The sequence below is a fragment of the Tenrec ecaudatus genome, chromosome 8, assembly GCF_050624435.1.
Source record: "Tenrec ecaudatus isolate mTenEca1 chromosome 8, mTenEca1.hap1, whole genome shotgun sequence".
Lineage (NCBI taxonomy): Eukaryota > Metazoa > Chordata > Mammalia > Afrosoricida > Tenrecidae > Tenrec > Tenrec ecaudatus.
Window position 1 is genome coordinate 56,970,371 of NC_134537.1, and position 20,732 is coordinate 56,991,102.

Consider the following 20,732-nt stretch of genomic DNA (forward strand, 5'->3'; position numbering starts at 1 on the left):
ACCAGTGTACTTCCTCTGGTCTAGCCAAATTTGTAAGGTAGAATTGGGAGCATGACAGTGGGGGGAGGAAGCTTTTAAGAACTGGAGGAAATTGTATGTTTCATTTCCTCCTCATGACCCTTCTATAAGGGGTTGTCCAGATGCCTACAGATGGGCTTTGGGTCTCCACTCTGAACTCACCTTCATTTACATTGATATGATTTTTTGTTCTTTGATGCCTGGTACCTGATCCCTTTGACGCCTCATGGTCACATGCTGGTGTGCCTTTTCAAAGTGAGCTTTGCTGCTTCTGAGCTAGATTGTGCTTGTTTATCTTCAAGCCTTTAAGACCCCAGACACTATATCTTTTGATAGCCGGGCACCATCAGCTTTCTGCAACACATTAGCTTATGCACCCATTTGTCTTCAGTGATCATCTCTGGAATGTGGGCACCCACTGATATGATTTATTTTGTTCTTTGGTGCTTGATACCTGGTCCCTTCTACTTCATGGTCACACAGGCTGGTGTGCTTCTTCCATGTGGGCTTTGTTGCTTCTGAGCTTTATAGTGTTATGATTTCCTTGTTACCATTTCAGTGTGATTTTAATTTTTAATTTTAATTTCAGTGTTGGGGCTAGGGGGTGGGGTGGAATGCTCTAAAACTATAAATTTGATGTGATGATGATTGTACAATTCTCCTTCATATGATTGAAGGATTGAACTGTTGAATTGTATGATATGAAAATTACTTGCCAATAAAACTTTTGGAAAAAAAACATAAGACAATTACAAAATGCATTAATATTGTTAAAGATCTTACTGAATATATACAAGAATTTTAAAATGGTTAAAGAAAATTAAATAAATTAAGTTGTATTATTAAGAAAATAATATAATTATGATAATGAAAATACTTTATAGAACTTGATTTCCAAATTTTATAGAACTTGATTTCCAAATAAATTTCCAAATTTATTCAGAATTACTGTAAAAATCTTCATTTTTACAAAAGTATTTTTCATCATTAGAATCTCTATTTAGTGCTCACCTAGTCCAAGAGACCAATTCAAATCTGCATTTCCCTTTAAATGATTGTGCAGGTTTTTGCATGTTAGTTTAGTTTTAGGATTTGCTTTTGCTATTTATTTGGCTCAAATAGTAAATGTTTTGTTTATTATGGACCTGAGAGCTAAAAAATATTTTTAAAATGTGTTTATATCAAATATCAATCCAATGACATAATTTCGTTTTAATGCTGTAACAATTTTTGACAATTTCAATGAAAGGAGACAAGTTGTTAAAACATCTCTTATGGATACTCTAAACTACTAAAAATTTCCAAATATTTATGAAAGTGAAAGATATCAAATTACTGTTGATTAACTGTAATTGAACTGGTTCCTAATCATAGTGACTTGCCATTGAATTGATTCCTAATCATAGTGACTTGCCATTGAACTGATTCCTAATCACACAACAGAATGGAACTTGGCCTAGTTCTGCATCAGCTCCATAGTCATTGCTGTTTCAGCCCATTGTGTCAATTAACCTTCCTCATTTTTACTGAAGTTTATTTTACCAAGAATGATGGCCTTCTCCAGGGACTAACTTCATTTGATACAAAGTCAAAAGGACTTAAAAATAATTCTTACTATTCTTATTTCCAAGGAGCATTTCTGGTTGACTTTCCTCTAAGACAGATTTGTTTGTTCTTATGGCAAGAGATAGTATATTCAATAATCTGCACTAGCACCATAATTGAAAATCACAATCTTCTTTATCCATTATCTATCTATCCCATGTATAGTGAAAATACCATGGTTTGACTCAGGAGCACCGTTGTCCTCAATGTAACATCTTTGTCTTTTGATATTTCAAAGAACTCATGGTGCAGATATGTTCAATGCAATATATCTTGTGTTTGTCAGGCTGGTGCATCCATGGGGGTTGCTTGTGGATCTAAGTAAAATGAAATTCTTGAAAACTTCACAAATTTCTTTTTACTGGTCCAGTTGTGAAGAGGTTTTTTTTCTCTTGTGTTTTGGTGTAATCTACATTTTGATCTTCATCAGCAAGTGTTTCAAATCCTCTTTGATTCCGTAAGGAAGATCATCTGCATAATCTAGGTTATTAATGAGCCATCTTCTATTTCTAATGCCATCATTCTCTTTAGATAACTCATGTTCTCAGAATATTTTTTCAGTATGCAGTTTGAATAAGTATAGTGAAGTGATACAATCCCAACTCATACCTTTCCTAATTTTAAACCATGTGCAGTCCCTTCAGTAGGCCTGGGGGCACAATGGCTTACATGTTGGCATGTTAACATTGACAGTAGTTTGGAAACACCAGTCACGCCAGTGGAGAAAGATGACGCTTTCTTCTCCTAAAAGATTTACAGCTGCAGAAACCCACAGGGACACTGTTGCTCTATCATACAGGTTACTGTGAGCCAGTAGCAGTTTGATGGCAGTGAGTGAGTGCTCTTTTATTCTGTTTAAACTACTGCCTCTTGGTCTCTATATAGATTCTGCATAATGCAGAAGCATTATTAATTTCTGGAATCTCCAATCTTTGCAATGTTATCCATACTTTGTTTTGATCCAGAAAGTTGAATGCCATTACTCAGTCAATAAAACTCAAGAAAATATCTTTCTGAAACTTTTTGCTTTAGCCAAGATTTATCAGAGTTTGTTTGTTTGTTTTCCTAGTGGACAAAATAAAGGTTAGCTGACACAATGAGATATTTAAAAATATCTTGAGACCATCTTAATGTTCTAAAATCAAATATTTACCTCCTTCCATTCTTAAAATTAAACCTTTTGTTTGAAAATTCTTGCCAGCAAGAATTTTTGCCAGTAACAAATATTTTCTACAAAATGCTACACTAACATTGCTAAGTCTTTACCAAATAAAATTACTAAGATTGATGATATGGTGTAAGAGTTAGTACTAGTTTTTTATAAATGAACAATCATGTTGAACACCCTATGAAATGAATATTATTAAAAAGTAATATTTATTTTATTGATAATAAGTATTTCAAAACATTTCTGAAGCTCACATCCGAAGGGAAATACTTCACTTGCCATAAACATACTGGAAAATGCCTGCTTGGTATCATTATTTGTTAGGGCAAGCCAACCCATCAGTTTACTATCTGGGATGAGGCCTTTTAAAAATTTTAAGGAGATTTTGTTGTAACAACAAGGCTCTATCAATTGAATTTAATTAATTCGGAATTTAATATATTGCTTGAGGAAATTAATTAGAAATTTTCTCTTTAAGTTAAGAAAGTTAAAACTGTCAGCAGTGCTTTTTAAGTGCACAACGCTTAGTATAGAGGATTATGAGCTGGCCTGCTAACTGCAAAGTCAGAAATCTGAACCCACCAGCTGCTATGTGTGAGAAAGACGAAGCTCTGTTCAACAATGATTTACAGCTTGAGAACCCCTGTATGATCCCTATCAGTTAGAATCAGTTTTACAAGTTAAGTGATCGAATGACTTTTAAGTATTGTAGAAATAATTTCTTTGCACATGAAAATATATATACTTGCTGCAAGTCACTCTAATTTGTAAATTGCCTCAAAACCCTTCTTACATATATGGATTTTACCAATGTTGGGAATGATTTTGTCTATGCATTGCTTTGTTTTGCCTTTCATGTTCTAAAAATGAATAAAATTATATGCATTTTATTGTTCCCTCTTCTATTCATACAAATCCACTGTTATTGAGTTGATTATGACTCATAATGACATTAATACAGACTAGAACTGCCCAACTGAATTGTAATCTTTATGGAAGCAGACGGCCACATTTCTCTCCAGGATTGGCTGGTGGACTGAAACAATCAACTCAGCTTTTTCTGTGTTCTTTAACCACTACACCACCAAGAGTGCTTTTAACTATATATTGAACCCAATTTTCTGTTTATTAGTGAAACCTAACTTTGAATAACATGAGGTTAAGTGAAAAAGTTTTACTACAAAGTAAAATAAACTTTTATTAAATGCAAGTATCAAACTGTAAGTCTATTGTTTCTCCACATATCCTACACCTAAGTCTATATATATATGAAGGCAGTGTTTCCATCTTTTTAAACACTTTCCCAAATAATTATTTATTCTTCAATTTATACCATGTTTTATTAGTGGTTTTGGCATTCTCTCTGGGCTCAAATTATATTTTTTAAATGTTCAATGAGTTTTAAGAACAAAATGAAATCTGAAGGGGTATAATCAGGGTTGTGCAATAGGTGAATTAAGATTTCAAACAGAATTATTGTAGGACATCCCTTGGTATCCTCTGAGAATAAACAGGTACATTGTTGCTATTGAAAGCAATTCTTGATGAAACTTTCCTTGCCTTTTTCTCATTAGTGCATTTTTCAATTTTCTAAAACTTCTTCCTAATAAGTCCCTCTGATTGCTCCATGCTCTTTGAGAAAATCTAACGAGATTACTCCTTTAAGTCCCCTTAAAACAGATGCTATAACCATATAAGTTGACCAATGTGCTTTAATTTCACTAGCCAAGGAGATCACTTCAGAAGTCACGTTTTTTTACTCAATTGTTTCAAAAGGTATTTTAATAAGACTAACATAAATATACAAGACATGTTATAAACACATTGTATATGTATGAACTGGAATTCCTGTAGTAATAATTTGGACTTACCCTTGTATTTTCTGGTGTCCAGAGATCTAGCAATATTTCTCTTTACATACACCAAATTAAAACCACACTCATTGTCATTGACTCCATGATGACTCAAAGCATCACCCTGTGGGTTTCTGAGACTGTTATGATTTATGAAGTAGAAAGCCCAGGCTTTTTCTCCTGTGGAGCTGATGGTGGCTTCAAACTGCCAACCATGCAGCCTAACACATTAACTACTACACCACAAGCACTCCACTTTACATAAACACTAAGTAATCATAAGCAGCTATGTAAGAAGAAATAAAACATGAGTTCATTTTAGAATTCTTTACATTGATATAAAATTCAGGACTCTCCAGCATGCCATTGTGTATGATGTTAGTACTTAATATCAATAACAGATGTGTGTTGAACACTTATTTACTGAGTTTTATTTGCGCTTGATACTTAAAAGAAAGACTATTTTCCATTTTCAAAGCTAGAGGATAGGATAAAAAAATTCTTAAATCTTGACTTTGAAATGATACAATTTAATAAAAATCATTTTCTCTGAATTGAATAGAATAATTGAAAAATCATAAGGCTGAATTCAAGGATACAAAAACTAAGTTCTAGTCTTATTTATGAAAATTTTGATATAAGGAATGTGGCAGTTACATAATTTCATGCTAATTGAAGATATATATAAGTGTAGGGGTGGCAAGGAGGGACAAGATGATGACCAGGTAGGTAGCTTGTGCCCAGAATTCTGTGGAGATCAGTGAGTGGGGAGATTTGGGGGCAAATCGGGGTTTTGAGATTGTCGATCAATCCTTGCAAAGGGCCAGAACACTTCTCTGAACTAGAAGGTGACTTCAGTCCCATTGCCTACATTCCCTGCAGATTCCCAAGGACCCATGTCCACCAACTGCCTCTTTTGTGGTGCTTCAGGAGCCCATCCATCTCGGCACTCCTCACAGACCCACCAACCAGCCCTCCTGCCCCCAGAGTCTCCCTCCCTTCATCAAAGCTCTGGGCCTTCCAGTCATCTGACAGAGTTTCTCAGAAGCTCGTCCAGCTACCGTTTGGGAACCCAAGACTGCAAGGCCCTTCCCCTGCATCCTTTCTTCTACCTTTCCCCTACACAAGCTCCCTTTCCACTGTGCACCAAGCAGTGGAGCTGCATGCTAACAGAAGTAGCTGGTTCTTCCTTCCCATCCACCCTCCTGTCTGAAGTGCCCCTAGCCAGGAATAGACCACCCAACCCTCACCCCATCCCCATCCCCAAACTACACACCGCTCACCTGGGCCAATACTGTCTTTCAGACCATGGCATGTACAGCTTCAAACAGCCCCTACAGAGAGCTGAGGGTGGCTGGAACACAAAGTATAAGCTAAGGTGAGAGGGAAACCCCAGCAGGACAAATGTGAAACACAACTCCTCAGGCAGTGGGTTCTAGGCAGCCTTCAGAAACACCAACACCAACCTCCCCAAGAAAGAGCCCAGAGTTCTGTGACTCCTGGGAATATGGCACCTAGTTGCAATAAATCTACAAGAAAGCAACAAGCTTCTTCCACAGTTTCAACAATAAAAGGGAAACAAAATCCAACGTGAGAGGATGACCTGGCTAATGGCAGTCATAGCAAAGACAGATGTTGACCTCTGAAGAAAGAAATCTTCAGAATACTTCTTAGAGTCATACAGGATATGAGGGAAGCAATACAGAAAAAAGGATTAAATGATAGAGGAGATAAAGGCCATGCACCAAAGGGAAGTACAAGAGCTAAGGGACAAGAAACTCTCATTATTCGCAATGATATGCTTATAAGTATGCAAAATCCCAAAAGCTCCACAAGGGGAGTACTGGAAGCAGTAGAGGAATATGGCAGAGTGGCAGGATACAAGATCAACAGACAGAGTTTATTAGACTGCAATATATATCGGACAAGACCACAGAAGAGGGGATCAAAAAGGTAGTACCCTTCACAATAGTCACACATAAATATAAATATGTAGGCATATATCTGACTATAAAAACAAAAGATCTGTACAGGGAAAACTACAAAACATTATTAAAAGAAACCACGAGTGACCTCAACAAATGTAAGTACATTCCATGTTCATGGATCAGAAGGCTAAAGATGTCAGTTCTACCCGAGGTACTATGTGAGTTCAATGCCATCCCAATGCAAATACTATCATCTTTCTTCAAAGAATTGGAAAAACTGATTACCAACTTCATATGGAGAGAGAAGACACCCGGAATTAGCATAGAGCTCCTCAAGAAGAAGAGCAAAGCTGGAGAGCTTGCTTGACCTGAGTTTAGCACCTATTATACAGCCACAGTGGTCAAAATAGTGTGGTATTGGTATAATGGTAAGTACATCAATGGAAAAGGACTGAAAAACCAGAAATACAATTATAAGCATACAGAAAACTGATCTTTGATAAGGGCCCCCAAAATATCAAATGGCAAGCAGATGCCCTCTTCAATAAATGGTGGTGGAAAAAATAGATATCTCCCTATAGAAAAATGAAGCAAGATCCTTACCTCACTCCATGCACAGGAATAAACTTCAGGTGGATCACAGACCTAGAGGTAAAACTCAAAACTATTAGAACCAACATACAGGAAATTGGGACAAATCTGAGAAATTTGACTCAGGGAATACATAGGCTATTGGAAATAGTGAAGGACATAAACAGAGGAGACAAGTGGCATATACTGAAGATAAAACACTTGTGTACATAGAAAGAATTTTCCAAGAGAGTAATAAGAGAGACCACAGTCTCAGAAATCATCTTTAGCAATGACACATCAGACAAAGGCCTTATTACTAAAATTTTTAATACTCTGCTGACTTACAACAAGAAAAAAAAAAAAACCAATTGCCCACTGAGGAAGTGGGCAAAGGACCTGAACAGAAGTTTCTCAAGGGAAGAAATCCAAATGGCCAATAAACATATGTGAAAATGTTCCAGATTCCTAGCAATAAGAAAATTCAAATTAAAACAACTATGAGATACCACCTAACACCCTCAAAGATAGTCTAGTCAAAAAATCAGAAAGTAACAAGTGAGGGGCTGTAGAGACATAGGAACACTCATCTACTGTTGGTGGACCCGTAGGTATGTACAGCCATTGTGGAAATCGACTTGGTGATATCTAGAAGCGTTGGAAATTGAGCTAGTGTATGATCCAGAAATCCCCCTACTGGGCATATGCCCCAAAGAGACAAGAAACAAACCACGGTCAGATATCTGTGCTGCAATGTTCCCTGCGGCACAGTTCATAATTGTAAGGAGTTGGAAACAACCCAAATTTCCATCAACGGATGAATGGATTAAAATACTGTGGTACACACATACAGCGGAGTACTACGCATTCCTAAAAAGCAGTGATGAAATACACTGTCTCATGGGAAGAACTGGAGGAAATTACGTTATGTGAAGTAAGCCAAGCACACAAGGACAAGTACGGCATTAGTGCACTGAGGCAAGCAAGCAAAAAAAAAAAAAAAAGCAAAATGAGACATATGGGGAAAGTTACTAAATACATATATTCCTGAGGTTAGGTCAAGGTACTACGGTAGGTGCCAAACCAAGCCAGGAGTATGTTTGGCAGCCAAATAATAAGGCCAGGAAAAAGAGAGAGAGAGTGAGAGAGAGAGAGAGGAGAGATATGGATGGTGGGGGAACAGGGCACTAACCCACCCATCCTGTGTTTATTTTTCCACAGGAGAGGAAGAGAGGGACCAGACTTCAACCTGGACACCAAGACATGATGTAACATACAGGCATGAATCAGGGAACCAATAGAGATCTCAGCGGGCAGGTCCCCAATTCCAACTATGTGGGCAAACCCCACCCCAGAGGAATGCACTTCAGAGGACAGCAATGAAGCTGCAAATTAGGAAGTGGGATTCGTTTGATCAGGAGCAAATAAAGAGGTAAGGAGAGAGTAGAACACACCCCGGCCCAACAAGCCCTGAAGACAACATTCTGGCTCAGAGCAGCCAATGCACAGAAAGGATCAGAGGGCTGGCCCCATCATGAGACACGATATCGTGTCCCTCACTGAAACATAGAGCTAAGGGAGACAGCACTGGGGACATGGAGTGGGAAATGTGCCCTACCCGATCGCTCTGCTCCAGGGTGAACACTAAGGGTGTACAGTGGATCAGCAAGGGGAGCAAAGCAATGAAGTCCCTGAAGAATGCCAAAGGTAGACTTGGAGGTCAGGGTGTGGCACCCATGCAGACTCACCTGAAAAACACTCATAAAGGTCAGTGGACAGACCTGGAATTATTTGAGGGCTTTTCAGTTTGCTGTGGGTTTTACTTTTTCTCTTTATTTATTCATTTTTTGTTTTGTTTTATTACCTGATATTGATGTATTTTTTATCTTCTTTTTTGGTAGGGTTTGCTCTGGTTTGTGTTTGCATGTATTATTGTCTATGCATTTCTATCTGGACAAGATAGGTGTGATGAACAATCCAGAGGAGAGAACAATGGGGCCAATGGTTCTGGTGGGACATGGGGGAGGGAGAGATGGGGGGAAAGGAGCGGGGGTTCCAACAAACCCAGGGAGAAAAGAAGAATAAGTGGTCTAAAATTGATGGTGAGGAGGGTGTCGGATAATTGGGGGGTCTTGATCAAGGTCAGTGTAGCCAACAGGAATTAGCAAAACCCAAATGAAGACTGAACATGACAGTGGGAAGGGAGGAGAGTAAAAGGAAATAGAGGAAGGAATTGGGAGGCATAGGACAGTTATAGAGGTCTAACTACAGGCATGCATATATGTAAATACATTTATATACAATGACAGGGGAATAGATCTATGTACATATATTTATTTACAGAGAATTACAATAGTGGATCGACACTGGGCCTCCACTCAAGTACTCCCTCAATGCAAGAACACTTTGTTCTACTTACACAGAAATTTGTGATGTTCACCTTCCCTGACATGATCGCTGAAGACAAAATGGGTGCATAAGTAAATGTGGTGAAGAAAACTGAGGGTCTCTGGCTATAAGAATACATAGCATCTGGGGTCTTAAAGTGTTGAAGATAAACAAGTGGTCATGTAGCTGAGAAGTAACAAAGCCCACATGGAAGAAGCACACCAGCCTGTGTGATCATGAGGTATTGATGGGATCAGGTATCAGGGATCAGAGATACAAAACAAAACAAAACAAACAAACAAATTGGACAACTCCTTTCAGAACAACCACAAGGAAGAGAAGAGCCAGTCATGGTGCTGCATAGCACCAATGAAACACACAATCTTTCTCTTGCTATTTAATAAACCGCTGCCCACCCACTACCATGACCCCAATTCTATCTTACAGATCTGGTTAGATGAGAACATGTATACTGGTAGAGATAAGAGCATACAACACAGGAAATCCAGAACAGGTAAACTTCTCAGGACCAATAAGGGAAGCAGCGATACTAGGAGGGTTGGAAGGAGCGGAGGAGTAAAGGAGAACTGATCACAATAATCAACATATGGCCCCCATCCCAGGGAGATGGACAACAGAAAAGTAGGTGAAATGAGACAGCAGTAGGTGTAAGACATGAAAATTAAAAAAAAATAAATTATCAAGGGGACATGGGAGAGGGAGGGTAGGAAAGGAGGGAGAAAAGTGAGGAGCTGATGCCAGTGGCCCAAGTAAAAAGAAAATGTTTTGAAAAAGATGATGACAACATATGTACAGATCTGTTTTATAAAATGGATAGATTGTGATAAGAGCTGTAAGAGCCCCGAATAAAAAAAATTTTTTTAAGGTGTAGGGGTGGAGTTTAGCATGTCAATCAGGTCACAGAATCATGGTGACTCCTTGTGGGTGTGGGCTTCTCATAAGAAGGGTTCTGGAATGCCCCTATCCCTGCCCAGTATCTCTCTGTCTTCATCTTGTTGTCCAGTCACTGTGAGCCTTGCCAGAGCCACCACCATTGGATCCACAAGATTTACACCACTGGCCTGTGCACCCACTTTGCACCCACTGGCCTGTGATTTTCCTGCATTCTGCATCATTGCATATGGCTGCACAAGTCTGAAGAGGGACTTATGGACTTGTATTGAACTTAAGGACTTGAGCTGGTTTGGGCTGGAATGTTTCCTTGCTATACAATTACTTCTTGATAAAAAGCTCTTTCATACACATATATGAGTGTTACTGGTTTTGTTTCTGTAGTCAACCTGGCCTAGCACTTGGAATCTGGGGTGTCATGGTCAGAAGAGTTAAAAAAGTTTAGAAGTGATTTTGATACACACTGGTAATTACTATTTACTGAAAGTTGGAAGCAACATTCATTCTAAGTTTTAGAGCCTGAGTTCTAGCTTTATGTTTTTTCATTTGCTAGTCACATGACTTTGGTAGAGGTACAGTTCTAACTGAACTAGGGCATATTCAGTTGTATAAAATGTATATAATTAATCTGATTTTTACTAAAGGAGGGTCTTCAACAATTGAAACCCTTTGTAAGAATGAATGAGCCTATCATTATTTTCAGAAACTAGATGTTGGGTAAATAAAGTTTCATATATTGAGGAAATGTTGCCACTTTTACCAAGTTGGTTCACTCCCAAACAATGCTTCCTTGCTCAATTATCAGGCTTCCAACTGGGCTATGTATTCAGTTGATTGGTTGATTAAGAAATATCTTAGAGTGAATGGCTAAAAAGGAAGCAGGCATTCTTACAAACAGCAGAATATATGACTTATGTGGTTATAGGTAAAATGAGACCATAATGGATTTGCCAGGCATTGAAATGTGTGATAAATTGTAACTACAACTATCATAAAATAAGTTTCATTGAGAATCAGACTAGAATTCCAGAGTTAAAACAAAAGCAAAAATTAAGAAGCAGATCAGTATTTGGCATAAAAAAATCCAATTAATAAAAAAAGATTCTACTTTCTCTTAGGATAGGTTGTTATTGTTAGCTTCCCATGAGCCTCTTCATATTCAAAACAATGCTATTATTGTTAGGTGTCCTTGAGTTGGCTCAGATTCATATTAACCCTACGTACAAAAGAAAGAAACACCACCGGTACCATACTCACAATTGTTCTGATATTGGAGCCCATTGTTTCGGTTGGTGTGTGAGCCCATCTTGTCAAGGACTTTGCTCTTTTTGCTACCTTTCTGCATTACCAAACATGAGACCCTTCTCCAGAGACTGGATTCTCTTGACAATATGTCCAAAGTACATGAGATGATGTCTCATCATCCTTACTTTAAAGGAGCATTCTGATTGTACTTCTTGTAAGACAGATTTGTTTATAATCTTTTGGCAGTCCATGGTACAATCAATATTCTTTGCCAGCACTATAATTCAAATGCATAGGGTTTTCTTTGGTCTTTCTTATTTATATGAGATAATTTCAAATACCATGGCTAGGATTAAGCCCACCTGGGTCCTCACAGTAACATCATTCTTGCTTTTCAACATTTTAAAGAGGTCTTGTACAGCATCTGATTTACCTAATGTAATGAAAATTATTCAACTGAAAACAGAGGAAAGAGGGACAAAGAAATTTAAAAGGAGACACATTAGGAAACAACTATCAAGACACATGATTTCACTCCAACTACAAGTCGCAATACTGAAAAAATCTATAAGAAAAAATATTGAATCCAGCAAGCATCAAAAGAAAATAGATCAAATTTATAGAATCACTATACCAAACAGAACTAGTAGACATTCTACCATTTTAGAAAGTAGCATATGATCAAGAACCAATGATAATAAAGGAATAAGTTCAAGCTGTACTGACTGCACTGGCCAAAAACAAGGATCAAATATTTGGTGGAATGCCAATTGGAATGTTTAAACAAGCTAATGAAGCACTGGAAGTACTCCCTGTCTACATTTGGAAAATTGGAAGATAGCTGCTTGGGCAACTGACTGTAAGAGATAGATCCATGTTTATACCCAATGCAAAGAAAGTTGACCCAAAAGAATGGCTAAAATTATGGAACAATATCATTAATATCACATGAAAGCAAACTATTTCTGAAGAACATCCAAAAATGGTGGTAGCAGTACGTTGACAGGAGCTGCTGTTGGCTCGGGTAGGATTCAGAAGAGGATGTGGAACAAGGATATCATTGCTGATGTCAGATGGATCTTGGCTCAAAAAAAGGAATATCAAAACTATGTGGATTTGTGTTTTATTATTTATGCAATGATTATGTGGATCATAATGAGCTATGGATAGTCTTTTAAAGAATGGTCATTCCAGAACACTATAGTGTGCTCATGCTGAATTTGTACACGAATCAAGAGGAAGTTGAGCAAAGAGAACAAGGTAATACCACACGGTTTAAAACGAGGAAAGGTGTGCACCAGGGTTGTTTCCTTTTACCATACTTAATCAATACATAAGCTGAGCGATTAATAGGAGAAGCTAGCATATTTGAAGAAGAATCTGGCCTCTGAATTGGAGGAAAGGTTATTAAGAACCTACGGCCTGCAGATGACACAACCTTGCTTACGGACAGTGAAGACGATGTGAAGCACTTGCTGATGAACATCAAGGATTGCGGTCTTCAGTATGGATTACAGTTCAGTGTAAATAAAATTAGAACCCTCACAACTGGAAAAAGAAGGTAACATCATGATAAAAAGAGAAGGGGTTGATGGTGCCAAGGATTTAACCTTGCTTGAATTCCCAATCAATGCTCATGAAAACAGCAGTCAGGAGATCAAAGGGGACTTTGAATTGGGTAAATAGCTTCACAATACCTCTCTTTTTGTTGTAGTTATATAATCCTCTGTCAACTTCAGGATATTAAGTGTAGGAGGGGAGTCTAGTCTGTCAATCGGGTTACAGCCTGATGATTCTTCCTTGTGGGCATTGCCTTCTCATGAGTATTCTGAGAACTTCCTTTCTTTCTTCCTGGAGGAGGGCCACACTCTCTCTCTCCCTTTGTCTTCCTGTGGACAAGTCATGCAGAGCTAGGCTGAGACTAGAGCAAGCCATGATGTGGAGACCTGCAGAGACAGCCCTGTGATGCATATTCACAAGAGTTTTCAACCAGTGGTCTGTGATCCTCCTGGATTCAGCTTCATTGTGAGTGGCAAGGTGAGTCTGAAGAGGAATTTATGGACAAGAATTGGACGTATTGGCTAATATTAGACTTATGGACTGGATCTGGAATGTTTTCTCAGTATACAATTGCTCTTTGATAGAAAGTTCCCTCTTACACATACATGAGTATCTCTGGATTTGTTTCACTAGTCAATCTGGTTTAACACATTATGGTACCAGGAGTGGGGTACTAGAGAAACAAATAAAGAAGATGGACAGTAGATGCTTGTTTGACCTCTGCCTTATGGGTAGATTTTCTTTGGCTAACCAGAGGTGAGGTAAGGTCACATTGTCAACTTGCTTGTTTCCTGGAAAGGACATGGGAAGTGAAGGTTTTAATTCCTAGAACTTGTCTGTGGTTAATCCTACCTGAAATTATGAAAATTAATGTGATAAAGATATATTTAGAGCTCAGAGGAAAAAAGGGGCCCCTTGTTCTTCTCTGAGATCATGTTGCTTATTCAAAATGGCTGACAGAAAGAATGGCCATGGCTTGATGCAGTCAGAGGCCATGTTGTATATCAATGGAATAGTTTAGATAAGGATTATGATAAGTTTAGATAAGGATAGAATTTGACTTTTCAGAATGTGTTTAGGATCTGGATCTACTAGGTTTATATTGATTTCTCCTGCCTATTGTTATTGAAATAATGTGATAAAAATGATTATTGGGAAGTAAAAATAGAGCCTTTGTAAGCTTACTTACTATTTTTCATTAAGTAGAATTTTTAAGTGGGTATAGGACCACCCTGCAAAGAAGGCTCTGCAAAGATAAGCCCCACCTAGTGTTTCGAATGCTCACAACATTCCAATTGAAGAAACTCACATAGGTGGCTGTGGACAGACTGATGCAATAAAGGAACCCTTTGGCCTTTTAAATTTTGAATTAGTAGTTTGTGCCTGAAGCTAGAAAAATTTGGAGCCCATGACAAAACTCTTCTTTCTCAGACAGAACATTAAAGGGAGCCAGCCTGTGGGAAGCCTGGCATGCTTGCTAGGTGATCACCTGGATTACTTGTTGAGTGGATAGAGTGAAATGCAGCAAAAAAAAAAAAAGAGAGAGAGAGAGATGGGCTGCGTCTGGCCACTGACACCGTGGACTTGGCTCACAGGGACTAGAGGAAAAGATGAGAGTAGTTTGGCTTATCTGAAGTTCATGACTTAGCACAAGGGGCTAGGGTTGTTGAGAATTTGTGAAAGGACTCATGGTCGAAAGGCAAGACAGACATGGGCACCTTAGTGAGGGTAAGTGAAGGACCCACATTGAGTTGACCAGAACCTGACCAGATGAAGATATGATATTTGAGCTTGTGAATTGGTGCATATTGCTGCTGACTTTATGGATGATCTGTCCTGATATGACTGCTTTTGGATGTAACTCATAGGTTCCAACTAGAATGAAGGTTCTTCACATCAAAGAACATGCTTGTCTCTTCAGAGGACTGGGTTGATAAAAGTGTGCAGTACAGAAATTAGATACCCCAAATTGAGAGGATAAAGGCATTAAGTGGCTGGTTTATGAACTTTCATGAGTGGGCTAATATGTTGATAGGGTTGTAGGATTATGGTACCAATGTTTACATAACTGCAATTGTTAAATACAGAATATTTTGTGATAGCATATAGAGTATTATGATAAAATGAGGTTGACACATTTTGAGTTCTATGCATTTTAGTTGTATCCTGTTAGACACAAATATGACTTTATTATTGCTTTATTTAAAAATTATGCATGGCTAAAAAGTTGTGTCAAAGTGTGAAGTTGCCTGGGGTAGTCTGTGGTGGTTATATAATGTCGTGTCAACATGAAGATATTAAGAGTGGACGATACAAATACCAGCATCATTAGTCAAAGAAATGAAAAAACTGACTACTAACTTCAAATAGAAAATGAAGAAACCCATAATTGGCAAAAATTCAAGAAGAATAAAATTGGTGGGCTTGCAATACCTGACTTTCAGACTTATTATACAGCCACAGTTGTCAAAACTGCATGGTACTGGCATAATAATAGATACTCAGAACAATGATACTAAGGACAGAAAACCCAGAATAAAATCAGCATAATATAAAAACCTGATCTTTGAAAGCCCCCCCCCCCCCAAATAAAATTGGAAGCATATGCCCTTTTTAAGAAACCATTCTGGAAAAACTGGATATCAACCAGCAGAAGAATGAACCAAGACTCTTACCTCACGCCATACACAAGGACAAATTCAAAGTGGATCACAGACCTGTATGGAAAACTCAAAATTATCAGGATCAATATGAAAATATTGCAACAAAGCTAAGAACCTTAGCATAGGGAATACATGGGGTATCAGACATAAGGAAGGATATACATTGAGAGGAAGAGAAGATACTCATGTGGGACATACTACAGGTAAAACACTGTGTGCATCAAAAGACTTCATCAAGATTGTAATGAGAGAGCCTGCAGACTAGAAAAGGTTATTCAGTAATGACATATCAGACAAAAGACATCACTAAAATTTACAGGATGCTGCAGTCTGGCAATAAGAAAATACAAACAGCCCACTGAGGACCTGGGCAAAGTACTTGAACAAAGGAGGACACCTGAATGGCCAATAAACATATGAGGAAAAAGTTCACAATCATTAGCCATTTGGGAAATGTAAATCCACACAACTCTGTGATACCACCTAAAATCTACAAAGAAAGCTCAATTAAAAAAAACAGCAACAAATGTTGGAGAGGGTATCATGAGATGGGAACTCTCATTCACTGCTAGTGGTCTTATAGATACAGCCACTGTGGAAAGTGATTTGGTGATAGCTAAAACAGATGGAAATTGAGTTACCTTACAACCCAGCAATTCCACTACTGGGCACATTCCCAGAAGAAATAAGAAACAAGCCAGGATCAGACATCTGTGATTCAATGTTCATCACTGCACAGTTCACAATTGCAAAGAATTGGAAACAGCTTAAATTTCCATCAATAGATGATTGGATTTTAAAAATCTGATATATACACACAATGGAATAAAAAATAGTGATAAAATGATGAGGCACCTCATCTTGTGGAAAAGGTTGGAGGATATGTTGAGTGAAGTTAGCCAAGCACAAAAGGACAAATACAACCTTAGTTCACTGAGGTAAGTGCAAACAACAGAATGGGCATAGGAGAAAATGATATATCACACAGTTTCAGGAGGAGGACCAGATACTTTGGCAAGAACCAGGGCTAACACAATGAACCAGGGCAAACACAAAAAAAAAAAAAGAAGAAAGAAAAGAAAAAAAATAAAAGAGATGCAGATAGCACCTGAGCAGAAGGATATCTTCCACCCCAATTCCCCTTCATAGGCCTTTACAACCCACAGAGGAATGAGTGAAGAAAAAGATGGCAATGGGAGAACAGGGCACTAATCCACCCAAGGAGAGTGTATTATTTATGTCTCCACAGGAGAGGGAGAGAGGAAGTAGGCCTGATTCAGGTGTGCCAAGCCTTGAGTGCGACATTCCTGTTTGGAGCAGCTCATTCACAGAGAGGACTGCAGGGTCGGCCTCGGCCTCAAGGCAGGATGTCCCCTCCCTAGATGACAGCGCTACAGAGGACATCACTGAAGATACAGTTTTGGGAGTGTGGCTGGTCTGGCCCAACCACATAGGGACAAATTAAGAAGGAAGAAAGTGCAACAGACTGGCAATGGAAGCAAGCCACGAAGTCCCTAAGGGATCTCGATTTTAGATTTCTGGCTTGGGTGCCAGTGCTTGGTGCCTCATCTGAACTGATTGGGGGCTATTCACGAGGGAGTCACACTGGAAGTCGAAACGTGTAATGGGTGGGGCACTAGACCCCTCCCTCCTTGATTGCAGGAAGAGCAACAGGGTCTTGTAGAAGGCTCATCCCTCAGACACTAATGCTGAGGACTAAAAGGGTATAAGTGCTGTTATAGGTGGGTTCTGGGATATGGATCCCTGAAAGAAAAGGGAATTGGACCTATAAATTATAACAGAGACTGCTTGCTATCTAACAGAGGGATACCCATCTACTCTGGTCAGGACAACAGTTAGACTTGGAACTATTTGTATGGTCTCTCTCGCTCTTTATTCTGGGTGTCTTTCTATATAAGATAGCAAGATAAGTAAGCCCTGGGAGACAGCAATGGAACAGATGGTTCTGGAGGGAGGGGCATGAGAGAAGTGGCGTGGGGAGGGGAGTAATGAGCAAATAACAACAGGGACAAGGGAATAAATAGCAAGGGACCTAAAATCGACAGTGAATAGAGTGTAGCATTCCTGGTTGCATTTGATAAATTGACATGTATCCAAAAGGAATTACTGAGAGGTGGACAATGGGAAATATGATAGGCAGGAGGAAAAAAAACAAAATAGGAAAGAATAAGAAAGCAAAACTTATATATACGTATATATGTAAATATATAAATATATGTGTATTTGTGTGTATACATATGTGTGTGTGTATACAGACACACAATAAGGAAGCAGATAGACTTTGGCTTCTACTTAAATCTTACCTCAGTACAGAATGGTTTCTTCTAATAATGTGGCAATGTATAATACTCACCTTCCCAACAGGATCGCTGAAGAAAAATGGTGCATAAGCATAAGCGGTGATGGTGCCCAGCTATTAAAAGATATACCATCTGGGGTATTAAAGGCTTGAAGTTAAACAAGTGGCCATCTATCAGAGAAGCAACAAAGCCCACATGGAAGAAGCACGCCAGCCTTTGTGATCATAAGTTGACAGGAATAGGTGTCAGAACTTCACAAACAAGCAATTAAATCGACATGAAGGCGCATAGACAAAGTGGAGACCCAAAACCCACTTGTAAGACAATTGGACAGTCCTGCACAAACAGGCCAGGTGGAAGGGATGATATTTCCATAGCACTGATGGAACGCATAACTATTCTCTAATTCTTTAACATTTCCTCCCCCTACTATTAGGGTCTGAGTTTTACCTCATTAATTTTGTGAGACCTGCGCATCTTCATTTGTTTAATGAAGATTGTTGAATGTGTCAATTCCAAGATAGATAAATGCTTGAGAAATAATAATGGGAGTAATGATTTCCTGAGGGTATGGGAAGAGAGATGGGAGAGGGAGGGTATGGGGAACAGATAGCAATGAGAACTGTATAACTCCATTTGAGGGGAATGAGTAATGGAATTGTAGGTGAATGGATACATTGGATGGTGTAAGATATGGCAAATAATAATGATGATAATAAATAATAATAAGGGTTCCTGGCGGCATAGGGTGGGTTCAAGAAGAAATAAAATATTTTGAAAATAATGTTGGCAGCAATTGACCTAATTGAATTTTGGATTGTTATAATATCTGTAAGAACTGCCAATAAAGTGACTTAAAAAAAAGTGAAGAGGTGGAGTCTAGACTTTCAATCAGGTCACAGTCTAATGATGAACCCTTGTGGGCAAGCCCTTCTCATGAGGATTCTGGGAACTTCCTCTCTCTCTTCCAGGAGGTGGGCCACTCTCCTTTCATCTTCCTGTGGACAACCCATGTGGGATTACGCTGAGACCATGCAGTGGAAACCCGTGGAGGCAGCCTTGTGATGCTACTGCTACCATAGGATCCACAAGAGTTTTCATCCACTGGCCTGTGATCTTCCTGGATTCGGCATAATTACAAGTGATAATGTGAGTCTGAAGAGGAATTGATAGACTAGTATCAGACATAATATCGGATATATTGACTTGTCTGGAATGTTTTCTCAATATGTAATCACTCTTTGATATAAAGCTCTCTCTTACACATATGAGTATGTCTGGATTTGTTTCTCTATTCATCCCAGACTAAGACAGGTATCATACTTGGTAAAGAGAGGAAGGCTCTCCACGAGATGGATTGGCACAGTGGCTGCAGCAATGGGCTCAAGCACAGGACAGCTATAAGGATGGCCCAGGCTGTGGTAGTGTTTCCTTATCTTGTGCATAGGATGCCTATGGATCAGAACCAACTGGATGGCACGTAATAATACCAACAATGTAAGAAATCCATTTTAAATATAAAATAATGTATGTTAAAAACAAAAAATGAAAGAGGCTTTAGTAATAACTAATGAACATGAAGCTTGATTCTATTATAAGCAAACAAAGTAGGCTTCAATGAAAAAAGTACTATTAGGGATAAAAATGGGCATTATTTGGTACATATTTTAATTCGGTTGCACCTCCATTTCTGATATTATGGGGTAAGAAAGGCAAGTTTACATTCCTGCATGAAATAATTACCAATTACATAAAATATTTGAAATATACATTTTTCCGATAATGCAGTAGGGTACAGGGATCCCTGAGAAGCAGTTGAGTACTATGGTCGAGCCCTACATTGATTGCTCTACCGTACTGCCTGTGGAGTGTTTTCCTATCACATCATAAGTGTTCCAGACAGAATCTCACAGCTATCTGGAGGAGGGATGGAAGTGGGAATGGAGGTAGCGAAAGGATTGTAGAGGTTACTGAGTAAGGTAATATAAAGAAGAGAGATTCACAGAGAAAAAATTATGAATATCTATAAGATGTATTTAAAGAAACTATCCAATCCATAGAAATAATCATGAGAGAGGATTAGAGTTTGTACATGGCTAGCACAGTTTGTGTTTTTTACCAAAAACTGTTACCGGGTAAATATTTATCCCATTAGTGGGGCAAAACTTACCCTATTGTAAAATCTTCCTCCACACTAGGAATGTAACTGTTTCCAAGCAGCTTATCTAAATACAGGAACAGAGCACAAACACATCATCCAGAAGTGTAGAGCATCAGATACTTAAGTTTTACAGTGCCTGGCCTGCAGTGAAGAACTACCAGAGAGGTAAAGAGACAGAAATAAAACTTTGAGAGCCTGAATGTAGTAGTTTTACGTGATCCTATAGGATCAATATGGGTCAGAATCAATTTCATGGCAGTGGGTGGATGGGAAAGAGGAGAAACGTGTATCCATAAAAATGAACCCAGAAACAACAAGAGGAGATAATTAGCATACGAAA